Genomic DNA, 18394 nt, shown 5'->3' with positions numbered 1-18394 from the left:
ACTGTGTTCTACTCCATCTCTATTATCACAGTACCCCATTGCCCTACCTATCCTGTGTCTAGGACACGTCTACACTTTGATGGGATCTATCTACAGTAATATGTTCTACTCCCATCCCTATTATCATGTTACCCTATTGTCTTACCTATCTTATACCTAGGACTGGCCTACACTTTGATGGGATCTGTCTACAGTTCTATGTTCAACTCCCAATCCTATTATTATTGTACTCCATTGTCTTACCTATAATGTATCTAGGACAAGCCCACACTTTGATGGGATCTATATACAGTACTATTTCTACCATTATCCCTATTATCATGATACCCCATTGTCTTACCTATCTCATATCTAGGAGAGGCCTACACTTTAATAGGATCTGTCTACAGTATAATGGTCTACTCCCATCCCTATTATCATGGTACCCTATTCAGTGGTGGGATTCAGCCGGTTCGCACCTGTTCGTGCGAACCTGTTACTAACATTTTACAAGTTCGCCGAACCGGTGCAAGTGGAGATCGGGCCGGTCCGATTCTCTTTTAAAAATGCTGCAGCACTCAGCTTGCCCTTTCGTCTATGAGCCGGAGACAGTGCAGCCAGACTTTGCTTCCTGGTTAGTATTTACGTTTTCCCCCTATAGGAAGCTGGCTGGGCTGAGACTCTGAGAGCTACCTATTGGCTGAGCAGGAGGCGGGCTGCACCGCCTTCCCTTGCCTCTCAGCCAATGAGTGCATTGCCTATTACTTTCAGTAGGCTTTCTGTGAAGTGGCATGGAGCTGCAAACAGAGGTGAGGAATTAGAAGCGTGTTATGCTCCCAATATGTTTAAAAATTGCTAAAAGTGCCTTCTTTCCTCCCTCACTGCGTCTTTCTTTCTCTCTCTCTCTCTCTCCTTCCTTCCCTCTTTCTTTCCCTCTCTCTCCCTCCCTCTCCCCCCCCCCTGTCTCTTTCCCTCTCTCTCTCTTTCTCTCCATCCCTCTTTATTCCACCTTCTCTCTCTCCATCCCTCTCTCTCTCCATCCCTCTTTCTTTCCCTCTCTCTCTCTCTCCATCCCTCTTTGTTTCCCTCTCTCTCTCCACCCCTATTTCTTTCCCTCTCTCTCTCCATCCCTATTTCTTTCCTTCTCTCTCTCTCCATCCCTATTTCTTTCCTTCTCTCTCTCTCCATCCCTCTTTCTCCATCCCTCTTTCTCTCTCTCTCCATCCCTCTTTCTCCATCCCTCTTTTTCCCCTCTCTCTCTCCACCCCTCTTTCTCCATCCCTCTTTCTTTGCCTCTCTTTCCATCCCTCTTTCTTTCCTTCTCTCTCTATCCCTCTTTCTTTCTCTCTCTTTCTCTCCATCCCTCTTTCTTTCCCCCTCTCTCTCTCCATCCCACTCTCTCTCTTTCTCAATCCCTCTTTCTTTCCCTCTCTCTTTCTTTCCCTCTCTCTCACTATCCCTCTTTCTTTCCCTCTCTCTCTCTCCATCCCTCTTTCTTTCCCTCCCTCTTTCTCCAGCCCTCTTTCTCCATCCCTCTTTCTTTCCCCCCCTCTCTCTCTCCATCCCTCTTTCTCCACCCCTCTTTCTTTCCATTCCTCTCTCTCTCCATCCCTCTTCTTCCATCTCTCTTTCTTTCCCACTCTCTCTCTCTCTCCCCATCCCTCTTTCTTTCCCTCTTTCTCTCCATCCCTCTTTCTTTCCCATTCTCTCTCGCTCCATCCCTCTTTCTCCATCCCTCCCTCTCTCTCCATCCCTCTTTATTTCCCTCTCTCTCCATCCCTCTTTCTTTCCCCCTCTATCTCTCCATCCCTCTTTCTTCCCCCCCTCTCTCTACATCCCCCCTCTCTCTCTCTCTCTCCATCCCTCTTTCTTTCCCTCTCTCTCTCCATCCCTCTTTCTTTCCCTCTCTCTCCATCCCTGTTTCTTTCCCTCTTTCTCCATCCCCCTTTCTCTTTCTCAATCCCTCTTTCTCCATCCCTCTTTCTTTCCCCCTCTCTCTCTCCATCCCTCTTTCTCCATCCCTCTTTCTTTCCCTCTCTCTCTCTCTCCATCCCTCTCTCTCTCTCTCTCTCTCTCTCTCTCTCTCTCTCTCTCTCTCGCCATCCCTCTCTCTCTCTCTCTCCATCCCTCTTTCTTTCCCCCTCTCTCTCTCCATCCCTCTTTCTCCATATCTCTCTCTCTCTCTCTCTCTCTCTCTCTCTTCTCTCTCTCCCTCTTTTTCCCCCTCTCTCTCCATCCCTCTTTCTCCATCTCTCTCTCTCTCTCTCTCTCTCTCTCCATCCCTCTTTCTTCATCCCTCTCTCTCTCCCCATCCCTCTTTCTTTCCCCCTCTCTCTCTCTCTCCATCCCTCTTTCTCCATCCCTCTTTCTTTCCCCCACTCTCTCTTCCTCCCTCTCTCCCTCCCTTCATCCCTCTTACTTTTGTTCTTTCTTTCATCCTTTCTTTCTCCTTCCCTCTTTCTCTTATACTCTCTTCCTCATTCCCTCTCTTTTTTCCCTTTCTCTCTCTCTCTCTCCATACAGGGGAAGGGGGGAGGTTGCTGTGTCCACCACAACTCACTGATGTACTAAATTTTTTGCGCAATAAACAAAATAAAAAGAGCCACAATTCTGGAAAAAAAACAATATTTTTTACTTTCTGCTATATAACATTCCCTATCAAATCTTTTCATCATTTTAGGCCAATTTGTATTCTGCTACATATTTTTGGTAAAAAAAAAATCACAATAAGGGTATTTTGATTGGTTTGTGCAAAAGTTATTGCGTCTACAAACTAGGGGAAACATTTATGTCATTTTTATTTATTTTTTTTACTAGTAATGGTGGCGATCTGCAATTTTTAGCGGGACTGCAACATTGCGGCAGACAGATTGGACCCCTAACTGACATTACATTTTAAAAAATGACAACATGCTTGAAAGTCGGAACTGGTTACTAAAATTTTTGAATCCCACCACTGACCCTATTGTTTAAAAAATATTGTATCTAGTACAATATATATAAACATATAATATATAAAGTATTTTTTTTCTATACTAGTAATGCAGGTAATCATCGATTTATAATGGGACAGCAATAGTGCGGCAGCCAATCTGACACTAACTGACACTGGTGGGAACTGACTAACTGCCACTGACAACAGCAGTGACATTAATACAGTGATAATATTATACACTGTCACTTTACTAATGACACTGGCTGGGAAGGGGTAAACATCTAGGGTGATCAAGGGGTTAAATATGTGCCTAACTATGTGTAATGTGTGTAAAGTGTGCTGCTTTTACTAATTGATCTGCATGTGCATGCTAGCCAATCAGCTTCTAACTTCAGCTTGTTCATTTAAACTTTGTGAAACAAAAGGAGCTAAATGCTCTCCCATAGTGAGTAACTTGCATTCGTATTTCTGGCACCCAAATGCATTGCCTTACATTTTTTAACATTAAACCTGCCACGTAGATGCCCTACCCATAATTTTTTTTATTATTATACCTGGAACAAGTATGCATACCATGAAAGTCAGAGCTGAGACTCAGGAAATACTGGGCCCAGAGGATCAGCATGTCAGACAGTGATTTAATATAATTGTGAGCTCAGCAATCACTGCCTTTTGAACAGTGCCTATACTCAGCGGCTTCATGTTTCAGTATATTGTCAAAGTCTGCCATCTGCTGGCTGAACTACATCAATACATGCTAAATCCAGTACTACCTAGTAAACCTGTTTCAGCATATCAATACCCTGTTTTTCATCATGCTGGGAAAATCAGTAGTGTGCTAAAACCTGTAGCAAACAATGAGATAACTACTTACATTTTTCTAACCACAGTAAATTGCTGTAAGCTGGAAACTTGTTCATCTGGGAAAAAAACACAACAATATTCTTTGTATTTTTGATAAATACGTTATTATATACACTATACAACATATACATTCTTGTTGGTGTGTTTTATCACAGACCAATTATCAATGAAAATGGCTTCATTAAACAAAGACCAAAATTATTTCCTAACAGATAGTTTAGCTGCAACTAAAACCATGTCTGATTTTAGACAGGTCTTGCTTTTAATAAATTCTGTATTGTTGCTTTTTTGTTGTAATTGTAATGAAATCAATTGAATAGTCGTCATTCTTGCAATGTCTATATTGTGTATATTATACATGTTGAATGATTCCCAATTTCTAAAAATAAACCAGTAATAGAGGTTTCCTGTTTCACCATCAGGAAGTGTAAATTAATGGCTCCGCTCTTCTATACAATGACTGTCAAGGGGCTTTTCTGGGTGGGTCAACATTTTCCCCATGACCTAAATTAACAAGCTGACCTGTCTGGACTGACTTTTCCTGTATCCCTAAGTATAAACCTGACCTGACCTCACAGCTTCTTCACTTCACTTTATGGGTGAATTTCCTGAAAGCAGGACTGATGAAGATCTATGATGGCCCTATGGTTAGAGGTGAGTCAAAATCAGTTCACCTGTCATCTTCAGGCATTGCAATTTAGGTGATCAAGAATTGTGATGTGAGTAAGCGTTCTTTGATTTGCAGATCATATATTACACTTAACATAAATTCTGGAACGGCAAACTTTACTACTCACCCTATTTAAGTTCATGTAGGAGAGAGGGGGGTCCAAATCTTGAAAACCAATTCTGCCCATTTTCAAGGATAATAGGCGTGGGTTTATTAACCACTTTAAGACCGGAAGGATTTGCCCCCTTAATGACCAGGCCCTATTTAGCGATTCGGCACTGCGTTACTTAAACCGACAATCGGGCGGTTGTGCAAGGCTGTACCCAAATAAAATTGACGTACTTTTTTTCCCACAATTAGAGCTTTCTTTTGGTGGTATTTGATCACCTGTGCGATTTTAATTTTTTGCGCTATAAACAAAAAAAGAGCTACACTTTTGAAAAAAAAAACAATATCTTTCACATTCTGCTATATGACATTCTCAAAAAAAATGAATTAATTAAAAAAATCTAATTTTTTTAACATTTTAGGCCAATTTGTTTTCTGATACATATTTTTGGTAAAAAAAAAAAAAATCGCAATAAGCGTATTTTGATTGGTTTGCGCAAAAGTTATCACGTCTACAAACTACGGGAAAGATTTATGTCATTTGTATTGTTTTTTTTTGTTTTTTTTACTAGTAATGGCAGCGATCTGTGATTTTCTGCGGGACTGCGACATTGCAGCGGACAGATCAGACCCCTAACTGACATTTTTTACACTTTTAGGGGTACCAGTGACATTACTACAGTATTCAGTGCTAAAAATATGCACTGTTACTGTAACAATGACACTGGCAGGGAAGGGGTTAACCCTGTGGGTGATTAAGGGGTTAAATGTAAGCCTAGGGTAGTGATTCTAAATGGGGGGGGGCGTGGCTTGTGAAATGACCATAGAGACATGTGATCCTATATAGAAGGATCACATGGGCTTTATGGTCATTGCAGGGTCTCTCTCTCTCAGCAGGGAGCGATCGCGGGTGTCAGACGGCAATTGGAGGCACACCCTAATGCAATAGGCTGCGCACATCTATGAACACCATATTTTAACATCACAATTTGCATGTGTAATATGTTTTTTTTTTTACTTCTGTATTATTCTTTGGCTTACATATAACATAAGCACCCCAATCTGTTGCAATTGTAGCACCCTACAAGGTAGGTGCTAGGTAAAGTATAGTGGGCCTTGTCTGCTTATCAGCAGGGCCATGATTTTCAGCTGGGCTGTCATGTCTCCAAGGTGTGGCTGTTGAGACTGGAGAGTCTCCCCACTGTGCTCCATGAGAGGGTTCTCATTGGGCAGTGGAGGAAACCCAGCCAATAGCACACTCAGGCCTGTATCTACCCCAGAAAGGCAGATTCTTCCGCACAGCATTCTGGGAGTGGGTATAAGTTTGAGGGGAGCACATGACGTATCGTCTTTGCCGGGAATCAGAGTCCCAGGAGGGAGAGTACGGCTGTCTCTCCTCCTGTCAGAGGAATCGGGTGTCCCAGGCGGCTTGCCTGAGGGGACAGAAGGCTGAGCTGAGCTGCAGAGGGCATCCGGTGTGCCGAGGACCAGCGGAGCTGAGAGGGGTCCAGTTTCAGGAAAGCATTCCCAGTTCGTGAGTACTGCAAACTGCCCCTGGGGGTCTGCCTAGCGAGAGGGGACCAATCCGGTGAAGGTCAGAGGGATCCAGGAGCTAGCTAGCCAGTGCAGGAGCAAGTGTAAAGAGGGTGCCAGTGTTGACCCTGAAGTTTAAAGGGGTTGCCAGTGTGTGGGCCCTGAATTGTAGAGGGGTGCCTAGTGAGAGGACCCTGAAGCGTAGAGGGGGTGCCTAGTGAGAGGACCCTGAAGTTCAGAGGGGGCGCCAGCGGTTGGGCCCTGAAGTGTTAAAGTGTACAGCGTGCAGTGTACAGTGTTGAGAGTTGCAACAGCACAAGCAGTTACAGAAGCTATCTCAGTCAGGAAGGACTGGAGGGAGCAGTATTCAGGACTTTTGAGCTAACCAGAACATCAGAAGTCAGTTCTCAGTACAGTCCAGGACTTTTGAGCTAACCAGAGTGTCAGAAGTCAAGTTCAAGTACAGTACAGCAAGTCAGTGTTTTTCAAGTGCCAGCAAGCATTGGTCAGCATCCAGCCAACTTCAAGACAGCGCTGAAAGGAATTTTTCCACAAAGTGTCCTATTTACCTAGTTGAGCCAGAGGAGTATCCCACTCATTCCGTTCTCGCATCCCCTATATCAAATAAACAAATCAAACCAAAGATGCTGGACTGCTCCTTGACTGAAATCTCACACGTGGGTATTCAGATAAAATGGGCTGAAGGTGTCACTGGTAACCATGGCAGACCCACATCAGACCAAATGACTGGAAAACCTGCTACATTTGGGGGCTCGTCCGGGATTTTGCCATTGGTTACTGGGCCAGTTGACCCTGGCAATGGCAGAAGAAAAAGTCGGAAAAGTCAGTTTTTGTGCCCAGAACTTTAGTTCAAGTATCAAACCAAGTGTGAGGCCGGATCTGGGGGAGGCAGGGAGAGTGGGATGAAGTGCACATGGAAGGTGTTCAAGCAAAGACTGCAAAATGACGGGAACCTTCTACATGGAGTATGATGTGTATTCTGCTGTCAGATATTGGGAAGCAGAGGGAAGAGGAGTAAAAGTGTATAAATGCTGCAACTGCTTAACAGAGAGAGGTCCCGGGACGGAGAAGATGGCGTCAGGGGTCCCGGTGGGGATGGAGAAAAGGACACCGGTGAAGATGGTGGCCGGGGGCACGGAGAGCGAGGTGCCAGGGGCCGGGTGTGTGTACAAGTTATATGGACTGATGTTGACCGTGTATCCGACAGCGGGACATTTATTCTGTATAGCAAGTGCACTGATACTGTGAGGATTGTAGTCAGCCATGCCGGGAGAGGCAGTGGGGCTAACCTCGGCGACAGTATGGAAGATGTAAATTGCACATGTATGGCTAGGAAGAGAACTATTGACCGTGCGACTGACAGCGGGATATCACTCTTGCCAAGCAAGGAGGGACAGCTGGCTTCAGAGGAGGAAGGCGCAGTTGTGGCCCTGTGGGAAAGCGCGCTTCACACAGACCTGCCTTGCAGGAGGAGTCATTGCCCAACATGTCGAAAGGGTGGAGATAGCGGGAACATCCAGTCAAATCAGGAGTGACTAAGGGAGTCCTATTAATACCCCCTCCTTCGGATGTGGCTGCGAGGGAGACACGTGTAGGAGAGAGAAACATGGCGTTTGTGAGAGAGCAAAATAGTGTGACCGCTATTGTTGCCGCCACCGGCGAAGACTCTGCTAGATCCACCAGCCCAATCCATCCCTTGTTTGGGACACAGGCACCCGGATGGTGCCTGAAGGCGGACTCACGCTGTGCCCGGGAGGCGGCCTGGAATACCTGGGAGCGGTATGTCCTCAATGTGCTAATATTGTTGAAAGTGAAAGCGTGGGTCCAATGCGGGCAGTGTGGTTATCTGCTGCTCTGGGCAGAGAGCAGCCGAGGGCCGGCCCCAGAAGTTGTATGTCACTTGGGAGTCAGGCCTCACTCAAGAGGTGACCGGGACCAAAGTTCCTCTGCGGAGGCGGAAGGGGCATGTTGCGATTAATGATGCAGCTGGAGGCCATGCCAGCAGCCAGTGGGCCTTCAGTGTTTGTAAGGAAGGCTCGGTCGCAGAGCTCCCTAGGGAGGGGATACATGCCAGCACAAGCGTCCGGAGGGTGGCCGGAAGATGCATCTACCACAACAGTAGTGGCAGGATCTACTCCCATTGCTATTCAGCAGCCTACAAAGCCTGCAGTTGTTTCAGTCTCACCCACCAGTACTAGTGGTGAGGAAGAAGCAGGACTTGTGCCCATAGGATCCCCATCCTTCCAGTGCAGATACGGTTCCATAGAGGGGAATCGACAATTGGGGATCGGCTGATGAGACAGAGTGGGACTAGGGCTCAGAAGCTGGGAGCAGCTCCCCAGGTCCTGAAGTTGCAGCAAAAATTGATAAGGAGGCCAAGGAAGCTATGGAGAGGGGGGTATTAGCTCGAAAGTTGGGATTCTGTATAATCTATGTTGAAAGGATTCCAGATCTAACCCCCCCTGGAAATATTGCCAGAGCTCGGGACCAAAATGCTGCATATGAGCATATGATTCAGCGAGTGACCACCCCATTTTCTCCACCTGAGAGAGGTAACAGAAAGACTCTTCCCCGGCTGTCCCGTATGCAAAGGTGGATTCTGCGGAAGGTGGCATAGGAATATGGGTACGATTACCCCTATGCTTCAAGAGAAGTGATGTTGCTTATTGAGAAATAGAGATTTCTGGTGTGATGAGGTCATATGGGACTTCCTATTCATTCGCAAGCCCTATAGGGATTCTCCAGAAGCAAAACTTAAAGAAAGATTCAAAGCTGTAAAGGCCCAATGCCTGGAAAACCTGCTACACAATATTACTTGAAAAACATTTTAGGGTAGTTTTTGCTGCAACACCCGACCAGTAATAGGCCAGCAGCCTGTCAATTGACTATGGAATTCACACTTTGCCTTCTGTCAATATCAAAGAGAGGACCTGATGGAAAAATATAAGTATTTCTGAATCCCCATCTGGATCTGCCCACCCAGCAACATAAATCCTTGCTCACTGCCTTGGCTGGGTGACAGGTGCAGTGACGGGGAAGAAGCTTAACTGCACCGAGGATGGAGTATTGGTATAGATTCCCCAGCCTCAGTGCGCCTCCACACTGCAAATGTTGGTGCTTGCCTCAAATTCCCGTACTTGTCTTTATGAATTCGCCAGTATGGGTGGCACTTTGACAGAGCAGTTTTACAGAGCCAGAGCATCAGAATAGGACAGTAAAGGCAGCACAAGGTGTTAATGCTGGCATGCCACAGTGGTGGCACTAATTGTTTTTGCTTATTGGCCCAGGCCTACAGAAACAGAAGAGGCTGGTAAAAGTGTCAGGATCTGGTATTGGTGGCAAGCCAGCAGCAATGTCAGGATCTGGTAAGGGTAGAAATAGAGGGTAGTGGTGGAAGTGCAGCAGCGGCAGGTGATCGTAATAATGTAATGTATTCATTAGCATCATTTGCAGGGGTCTGGTACTCATTGCTGGTTCAGAACTTCTTCATTTCAGTAAAGGTGAGCTGGCCAACTGTGTCAGGGGACAGGTGGACTCTTTTTCTAGCACAAATCTGCCCTTGTGTTTAATGCGTTTTCTGAAAGAACACTGGCCACAGGGCAACTAGCAGCTCATTTTCATACTAGGCAAGCTGCAACCTGCGATCCAATCTGAACACTAAAAAGTCCAGTTGGTTGTAGTTTTTAAGGGTGTTCACATCTGCCCTTGACCCTTATATAGTCTGAGATCATATGGTTTACACATTCCTTGTGGTTTCTGCCAGCAGCCACGCCAGGCTGATGCATTGAACATAAGGGCTTTAAATCCTTGCTAAAGCAGCCATCTAAACCGCTGCTTCTGCTTTCATCAACCTGTGGACCTGAGGCAGGTTGGACATAAAAAGGGGATCCTATCACTCCTTGGAAAGGCGGATACTTCACAGCACCTCTTCCAACTGGTGCATTTTTTACTTCCTCTTTGATGGCAGGTTTTGGTCACTATTCTGACTCGGATTATTGTGATAGTGATCTAACCCTTGTGAGACCTCTGTGCCTGGCCTGTATAAGCAGATAAGGTCACTGCGGACAATCCTCCTCAGATAGTTTGAACTCACCAATACTGGTTTCATCCAAAAGCTGGTTTATTCTGAACATCACACAACAGGAATACAGCAGAATGAATGGAATTCAGTATTATGCGGTCAAAAGATGATGCTTTCCTTAGCTTAGCAGGATACAAGAGTCCCTGTTACATGAGGTAAAATGGAAGCAGCCATGATACAGGAAGTACAGGGGTGGAGTTTACATACAAGGAAATGATGTATCAGGCTCACAGGAGGAACAAGAGCATTGCTGCCACCTTCTGGCCTTTTTTGGTAAATACCTACCCATAGAAAAATACATGGTAAATAAATCACAGAATATACTATGTAAATTGCATCTACAATAAAGAGAATATTAACTGTGTAACAGCACACTCCCCGTCTGACATTGTAAATGTCACAATTTTATACCATAACGGTAGTTATACAAGTGCAAATAAACAACAGTGCAATTTGCTTGATGTCTTGAGAACCTGAAAGACATAAAGAAAAACATGCAAAAAATGCAACAACTTCAAGTTATAACATTAACGTCCAAGACTCTTCCTTCTTATCTTTGAGTTCTTTTAAAACATATGATGGAGATTCACTGTCCGTATTCATTATTTTGGAAAAGAAGGAGTTCCAAAGTTCCTCACGCCACAAACTGGGAAATGCTTTGTTGATTTTCCATACTGAATCTTCATGATGAACCTCCAAGCACTTGTAGAAGATCATTAAGTGTACCACATTTGCAATGCCAAGAAGATCCACCTGGTAAGGTGAAGTTCGGCCAGCTAGAACCTGCTGCCCATATTCAGCTTGTGCTATGGGGAAAGCTTTTGAGGTTAGTGTAGGGCAGAGCCGCATGTCCATGCTGTGGGAGAAGTCTGTTGGTTTGATGCAACCATTCACCTCCGTGCAAGAAGTCAGGTCAAAAATCTTGTTGTCCAGCAGAAGAGTTTCTGTCCTCAGGTCTCCATGAATGATTTCTACTGAATGGAGTTTTTCTACAAGACTCAGCAAATTGTATGCAAACAGGATAACGACCTCCTCAGTCAAAGTCTCTCGGTCTTCAAGTATGTCCTGAATAGTAAAGTGAGTGGTATCCTTATAAATCCATCTCCTCATCAGATAATGTTGCTTTAAAAAGGTTTCTGCTCTCTCCTATACTAACTTTACCTCTTAGTTGATATGTTCCACCACCAAGGTGTAACTCTTCCTGGTCCTTCAAAAAGGGCATCTGTCTGGCCTCTTGGTGGATATGCTGTAATGTCAATAGTTCAGAAGTGGGCAACAGCATGTTTTTGTGCAGCTCCTCTAAATCCACAGAGCAGTCCAGTGCACGTTCAAATACCCCTGACATCTGGCCTGTAGGGTCAAACTTTTCTTGGACAAGCAGAGTCTTCGAGGTCAGCAGGCTAGTGGATCCAGTAGAGACAGAAGACACAGAGGAAGGAGTATCCTCTCTACTGGCTTCTAAAATTGGGCTTAACTTTTTGGGACAAACTTGTCAGAAAGACTCCTCATACACTGGAGTTTTCTCTCTAAATGGAAGCCTTCCCAGATCAGATGAGTCGCTTTCTTCTGACTCATCCTTGCCCTTGTGAAAAGGTGTGGACGCCAGCTGAGCAGCTCTTACAAAGTCACAGGTGTCCTCTGGATCTGCAAACAAAGTCTTGTTCCGGTCTGACCCAGACACTATAGCCTCTTCATTCAGGGATTCAATACAATCAAGAGTGTCTGTGAGTGGGACATCGTCATGAACAACAGGTACTTTTGAAATGGCAGCAAGTGGAACGACGGGCTGGTGGTGGCACGTTATTCAAACTTTGCGAGGCAATGCTAGGCTGTGCTTCACATGTTTCATCATAAATGGTAAATGGTTCATTAGAGGACAGCGTTGATGACAGGTCAGTACATTTGGGTTGGTTTTGATCCAAGATATTAATGCTTGGTGACAGAAGAGCAGGAAGGGTGCATCGCACAGGATCCACATCATCTTTTTTTGAAGGTGTGCAATCGCTGGACGCTGCGGTCTGCTCAGATTGAGGCTCACTTTCCACTATCTCCGGAATTCTATTGGACCCGTCAGCTGGTGCTGCCTCCATGCCTACTTGTTCTTGGTTTTCAGTGCATGAGCCTTTTAGCCTCTTCTCCAACTCTTCAATCTGCCCCTCCATCTCCTGTCTACGTAGAGCACTGGCTAGGAGATCTTCTTCTCTCTTCTTGCAAACTTTTGCCATATAATTTTCTGCACGGATTTCCTCGATTGAAAACTCTTCCACTCCAGCATAGACTTTGTTTTTACAGTACATAACCATCTCCTCTTTCCCTTGTGTGCAGCTCTGCAGCCTCTGTAGAGGATCCTCCTCCTTGCTAGACTTCCGAGCACTCAAGACACTAGTAACTGAGGGGTTAATCTTGCAAGGTGTGACTGTCTGTTGCTCGGCCAATTCATCCACATAGGGTGTGAAGCTGGGAAGACTTGGAGTTGAATCATGGCTGGAAGTCTGATGGGTGCTGTGCGGTGGCCGGCCAGAGTTACAGGGCCCTGCTTTGAGTTCATTTTCTTTGGCCTGTGATTGAGGCAATGCTGCCCAGGGTTGAGCAGCAAGTGTTGATTGACTTTCAGGGACATAAATGCCTGTATTTTCATCAAACACAGCAAAACCAGTCCGGCTGGGGATTTGTTGCGGGGGAGCCATCGGAGCGCTAAAACTCTGGCTAGAGCATTTTAGGTTATCTCCCACTCTGCTCACTGGAGCTCTTGCTTTGTTGTTTCCTCTGGCTTTTAAATCCACCAGAGAGCTGCGCTGAGGTTCAGAGGATACAGACTCCTCAACATCTTCCTCAGCAAGACTCTTTAACACTGGACAAGAAACCCTGGAAGGGCCTGGAACTGTCTGTGACTGGCCTCCAGTTTATCCAGAGGTTCGGCTCTGCGTTGGATGTCATCCAAGAATACGGAATCCGCTTTCTTGAAATTGCCTTTGGCTTCATAATGACGAGGGCATCGTTTGAAGTGGGAGGCACGTCCATTCCCCAATATGTAAGTTTTGAAGGAGCGGGTCTCAGATGACGTACGCTTCCTGTCTAAGCATACATCGCCCACTATTACCCAGCCTAGGTCAAGTCTTTGTGCATAAGGGGCGTTGTCAGGTCCATCACACTGGTCGCGCACTTTATGTACTCTGAGGATGTCTCTTCCTAGGAGAACCAAAATTTCAGCATTCATATCCATTGCAGGAATCTCATCAACAAGGTGCCTTAAGTGAGGATGGTGATATGCAGATTCTGGAGTGGGAATCTCTTGCCTTTCATCTGGTATCTGGTCACACTCAACTAATGTTGGTAGGGGTATACCCTGTCCCCCTTTGATGTGAGAAACCATGAACCCATCCACTCTTCTGCCAAAGGCCTCTACACGACCAGAACAGATTCTAAGAGTATACGGTGTGGGATGACCCTCTATGCCAAAGATCTCAAAGAATTTAGGCTTAACCAGGGATCTATTGCTCTGTTCATCTATTATGGCATACATCTTAGTAACTTTCTCAGGATGGTCCTTTGGGTATATCTTGACTAGGCATACCTTGGCGCAGCATTTGTAATCCAAGCCTTCTCCACAGACTTCTGTGCATGAAGAGAGAACATTATCCTTGGCTGGAGCATGACTTTGTTGCTCCCCGCCATGACTTGAGGCAGGTGAGGAGGTAGGTGGCTGCTGTAACTTGTCTGGAAGTGGAGTAGGATGCATAGCTGTAACATGTTTGTCGCTACTGCATTCTGTGCACTTGATGAGGGCTTCACAGTCTTTAGCAAGATGGCTATAAGAAGCACAGCACTTGAAGCATATTCCAAGTTTCTGGAGAATCTCCCTGCGCTCTTGTAGAGTCTTTGCCCTAAGTCCACGACATTTCTTAAGAGGGTGAGGCTTCTTGTGAATAGGACACTGGCGATTAGGGTCTTTATCTTTATCAACCACGCACTCATCACTAGGTGAGGTGACGGAGGGTGAGATGTCTGTCCTCTTGACAGATATTGCTTTATTAAAGTCTCTACGTTTAGGTGCTGTGTTATCATACCTTGATGATGATGAGGATGAAGCCGGCATGTTGGGTTCACTGAAGCTGAAGCTGGGTCATTTCTCATCCAAGCTTGATCACTAATGAACCTGCAAAAGTATGAGAATGGAGGAAAAGATACATTATAGTCTCTTTTATACTTTGATCCTCGTTGTGCCCATTTCTCTTGTAGGCTGTATGGCAGTTTAGATACCACTGGGTTGACACCATGAGCAGTGTCCAGGAAGCTTAGTCCAGGTAGACGTGGATCTCTCTTTGCCAACTCCAACTCCATGAGGAGGTCACTTAGATCTTGCAGCTTGCAATGGTCTTTGTTTGATATTTTTGGAAAGTTTCGCAGTCTTGAATAGAGCACTTTCTATGGCTTCAGAGCTACCATAAGTTTGCTCAAGTCTTGCCCATGCAGCAGAAAGACCTGCATCTGGGTGGTCAACATGTACTGGTCTCTTAACAGGATCGGAAGATTCTGGTCCCAACCATTTTATGATCAAATCAAGTTCTTCCCTAGCAGTAAGGTTGAGATCAGCAATAGCAGCCTTGAATGTTGCTCTCCAGGCCCTGTAGCTCTCTGCACTATCGTCAAACCTTGAGAGGCTTGTGTTAATGAGCTCACGGCGCACCATATATCTGGCAAAGTCATTCAAATCTGATTTCTCACTCTTTGGTACCAAAGTAACTCGTGGAACCCCTTGGTTGTGAAAGTTCTCTGGTGATGTAGGGTGAGGTTCACCAGGGTAGAATGAGGTAGAATGAGCGTTTAACTTTGGCTTAGTCTCTAAGGCTTGTGCTGGCGGTGGCTTCAGATGAAGCTTGTCACCGAAAGTCACATTGTTGTTTGCAGGAGAAGATGTGGTTGGCTGCATAGATGTACCTGTATTGTAGACTTGAAGAGGCTCAGGCATATTGTGTTGAGAGGTCTCCGTGTTGAGAGTCAGAACAGTGTTGTTTGTAGGAAGTACAGGAGATGATTCTGTATCCTTGCAAATGTTATGCTTTAGTATATATTCACTGGTGCGTTCAACTGGATCTTCCAGTTCTGCTGGGATAAGACAGTCCAGATTAGTGCTTTGTTCCATTGCTTGTTCGAGGGCTTTTAGCCTTGCCAGGGAAGCTGCTTTCTCACCTTCCATTTGCAGAATCTTTATTTGTGCTTCTTCCTCTGCTTGCTTTCTGATGAAGGAGCTTTGCGCCTTTTTTGCTTCAGAATCAGGGCGGGCCTCAATAAGCTTATCACTTAATGATGAATTTCTGGAGCGAGAGGATCGAGAAGAAGGTGCAGTGCGCTTGGTTGAAGTGGATCTGTGAAATCTGGTCTCCAGCAGATGAGCTATGCGGAGTTCTGCCTTAAGCTTAGCATTTTGCACTTCAAGATCCCTTTGTTGGTTTAGTGCATTGGTCCTGGTCAGTTCTGCTGAAGAATCCTCCATATCAGAGTCCTGCAAGAAGGCTGAGTATTTTACAGACAACCGCTTATAGCGTTCATATGCGGCACAAAGGCGATTTACAGAGTCTCTTAATTCAGCCGGTTGATCAGTAAAATCTGCCAAAACTGACATGCAGTGTGAGGTTCTGTCCCAGAGGTTTGACAGATTACTGGATAACTCCGCTCTAGTTGCTTCATAGTTTTCTCTGAGTTTCTGTGTCGGTTTTATTATACGTTTGGCTTTTACACTTTGTTCTGTAATATCTGCTGGATCTGTTCCCTGTGCACCTTCTGGTTCAGAGGCATGATGTATCTGTATTGTTTCTGCCATAAAAGAGTGTTCAGAGTGTTGGCTAGACATTTTATATTGTTTTGCAAAAAATGGTACTGTCTCTTTAAGAAACCACACAGCAGCTCAGACGGCAGTTTAGGCAGGTAACACATGAAGTGTAACACATGAAGTGCAGTTAGAATGCAGTAAGAACAGATCATATGAAGTGCAGTGAGCTTCAGCCACCATGTGCTGCACAAGATGGGGGATGGGACTGAGCTAGATTGTAAATTATGCTCTCACATATACACAGCAGCTGCAGGAATTCTATGCATCTTTTGAATATTCTGACTTGGATTATTGTGGTAGTGATATAACCCTTGTGAGACCTCTGTGCCTGGCCTGTATAAGCAGATAAGGTCACTGCGGACAATCCTCCTCAGATAGTTTGAACTCACCAATACTGGTTTCATCCAAAAGCTGGTTTATTCTGAACATCACACAACAGGAATACAGCAGAATGAATGGATTTCAGTATTATGCGATCATAAGATGATGCTTTCCTTAGCTTAGCAGGATACAAGAGTCCCTGTTACATGAGGTAAAATGGAAGCAGCCATGACACAGGAAGTACAGGGGTGGAGTTTACATACAAGGAAATGATGTATCAGGCTCACAGGAGGAACAAGAGCATTGCTGCCACCTTCTGGCCTTTTTTGGTAAATACCTACCCATAGAAAAATACATGGTAAATAAATCATAGAATATACTATGTAAATTGCATCTACAATAAAGAGAATATTAACTGTGTAACAGCACAGTCACCTCTTACATGCATTCTGAACTAGGAGCCAGGTGAAAAAAATAAATAAATCCTTTAGAGCCTGTCCTTGTCCTATAAATGCACAAATATTTTTTTTTAGGGTCCAGGGTCCAATGCTGCAAGTGTAGCCACCGCAGCATGGCCAATATGGAACTGCAGTGTGTAGGCAAATCCCACATCAGGCATTTATAGCAGGTAGCTTGTGTTGACATTGAATTTCAGGCAGGTAAATATTCTTCTTGCCTGCTGCAGCACATCATGGAAGCCAGGGTACCTAATAAAGAAACAGTCACATCAACAGATTGAAATGAACAAAAACTATCAACTTAGCGCTAGAATCCAAAGAGTCTATAGGAACACGATATAAATTCCACAGAAATGACAATAAAAAAAAATGATGGATCCTATGTGATCAAAATGTACTTTTATAGGTTTTAAAAGTTTGCCAAGGAAGGGGTTAACTTGGTGTGGTGTGTAGTGTGCAATGCTGCTCCATCAATCAGTGGGAAGACTGAAGACTGTGTAAGGATGCACACACGGGAGGGGAGCTCCCCACTCCTTGCACATGTTTTTGTGCGCTTTGTACACGCACATGTGTCACCAACCAGTGTCCCCATGTCTAGGGATATTGTGTGAGCTTATTGGATGTTCGCTATTATTATATATGCAGATCAACACGTGGATGTTCATGCATGTGGAACATGGTGACAAGAATGCCACATGAGCCGCATGCGCAGTGCACATCCCACACTAATAGAAACAACTTAAGTTTTACTTATATTACAATAACAAAAAATATATTGGTATTAAGCCATATTCCAGTGCTTAAAAACATACATAGTAGTAATAAGTAACTCAATCCAGAAGTAAACCATAAAAACGCTCAAATACATTTAGTTGGTATTTCCCGACTTTATTATGATTTCTTTTAATTTATTTTAGATCATTATAATACAACAGATTAAAGAATTATTGTAATAATAATTGCTTTGAAATATTTTTTAAACACATTTCTTAACATTACATATATTAGTTATCGTAGCTTTTATATTAAATATTTTAATAAAGATATGGGTTGCTGTTCTTTTTAAAAATATATTTTATAAAATGTAACTAAAATACAAGTAAAAAATGTTCTCCCTCTCTACAGTGGTTCTTTTAAACAAATGCTTGTAAAAGTATACTCTTAAAAGCATGGTTTGTTACAATATAGTTAGCTTAGAGGATAGGTTGGTGGCATAATGATAGTTTGTAAGCACATAACATAGAAGGGGTTAAGAACACTTGAATGTGCACCATATCAAGATGCCTTGCTAATTAGCAGCTATGTGTTTCTTGGAGAAGCCTATGGTCTGACATTGACAGGGTTAACAATTACATGAATGACACTACTTTAGGACCCTTTTGAGAGCACATGGTAGACCTGAAGAAAGAGGCTATGCCCTCTGAAACGTATTGTCACAGCAATCTTTAACGTCAGTCATAAGCTGTGTATGCCCAAGGATCATGTGCAGGAATCTCCTTGCCTTTGCAGGACCCTTGTTGCGAGCAGGCAGCTCACGTGCGGCTTGTCAGGGGCCGCATGTTGGAACTTTGGAAACTTTGACTGTCAGCTTAGC

The 18394-nt window shown here is 44.5% G+C and overlaps 1 pseudogene across 1 annotated transcript; it reads right to left on the bottom strand.

The window, feature by feature from the left end:
* Positions 1 to 10710: 10710 nt before the first annotated feature.
* On the bottom strand, positions 10711 to 14287 carry LOC309556543 (mitotic checkpoint serine/threonine-protein kinase BUB1 beta-like; annotated as a pseudogene). Its single transcript has one exon. The product of its transcript is annotated as a mitotic checkpoint serine/threonine-protein kinase BUB1 beta-like (transcript).
* Between the last annotated feature and the right edge of the window lie 4107 nt (positions 14288 to 18394).

Source organism: Pelophylax lessonae, assembly GCF_965119305.1.
Source record: "Pelophylax lessonae genome assembly, chromosome: 5".
Lineage (NCBI taxonomy): Eukaryota > Metazoa > Chordata > Amphibia > Anura > Ranidae > Pelophylax > Pelophylax lessonae.
This window is presented reverse-complemented; position numbering and strand designations above follow the sequence as displayed.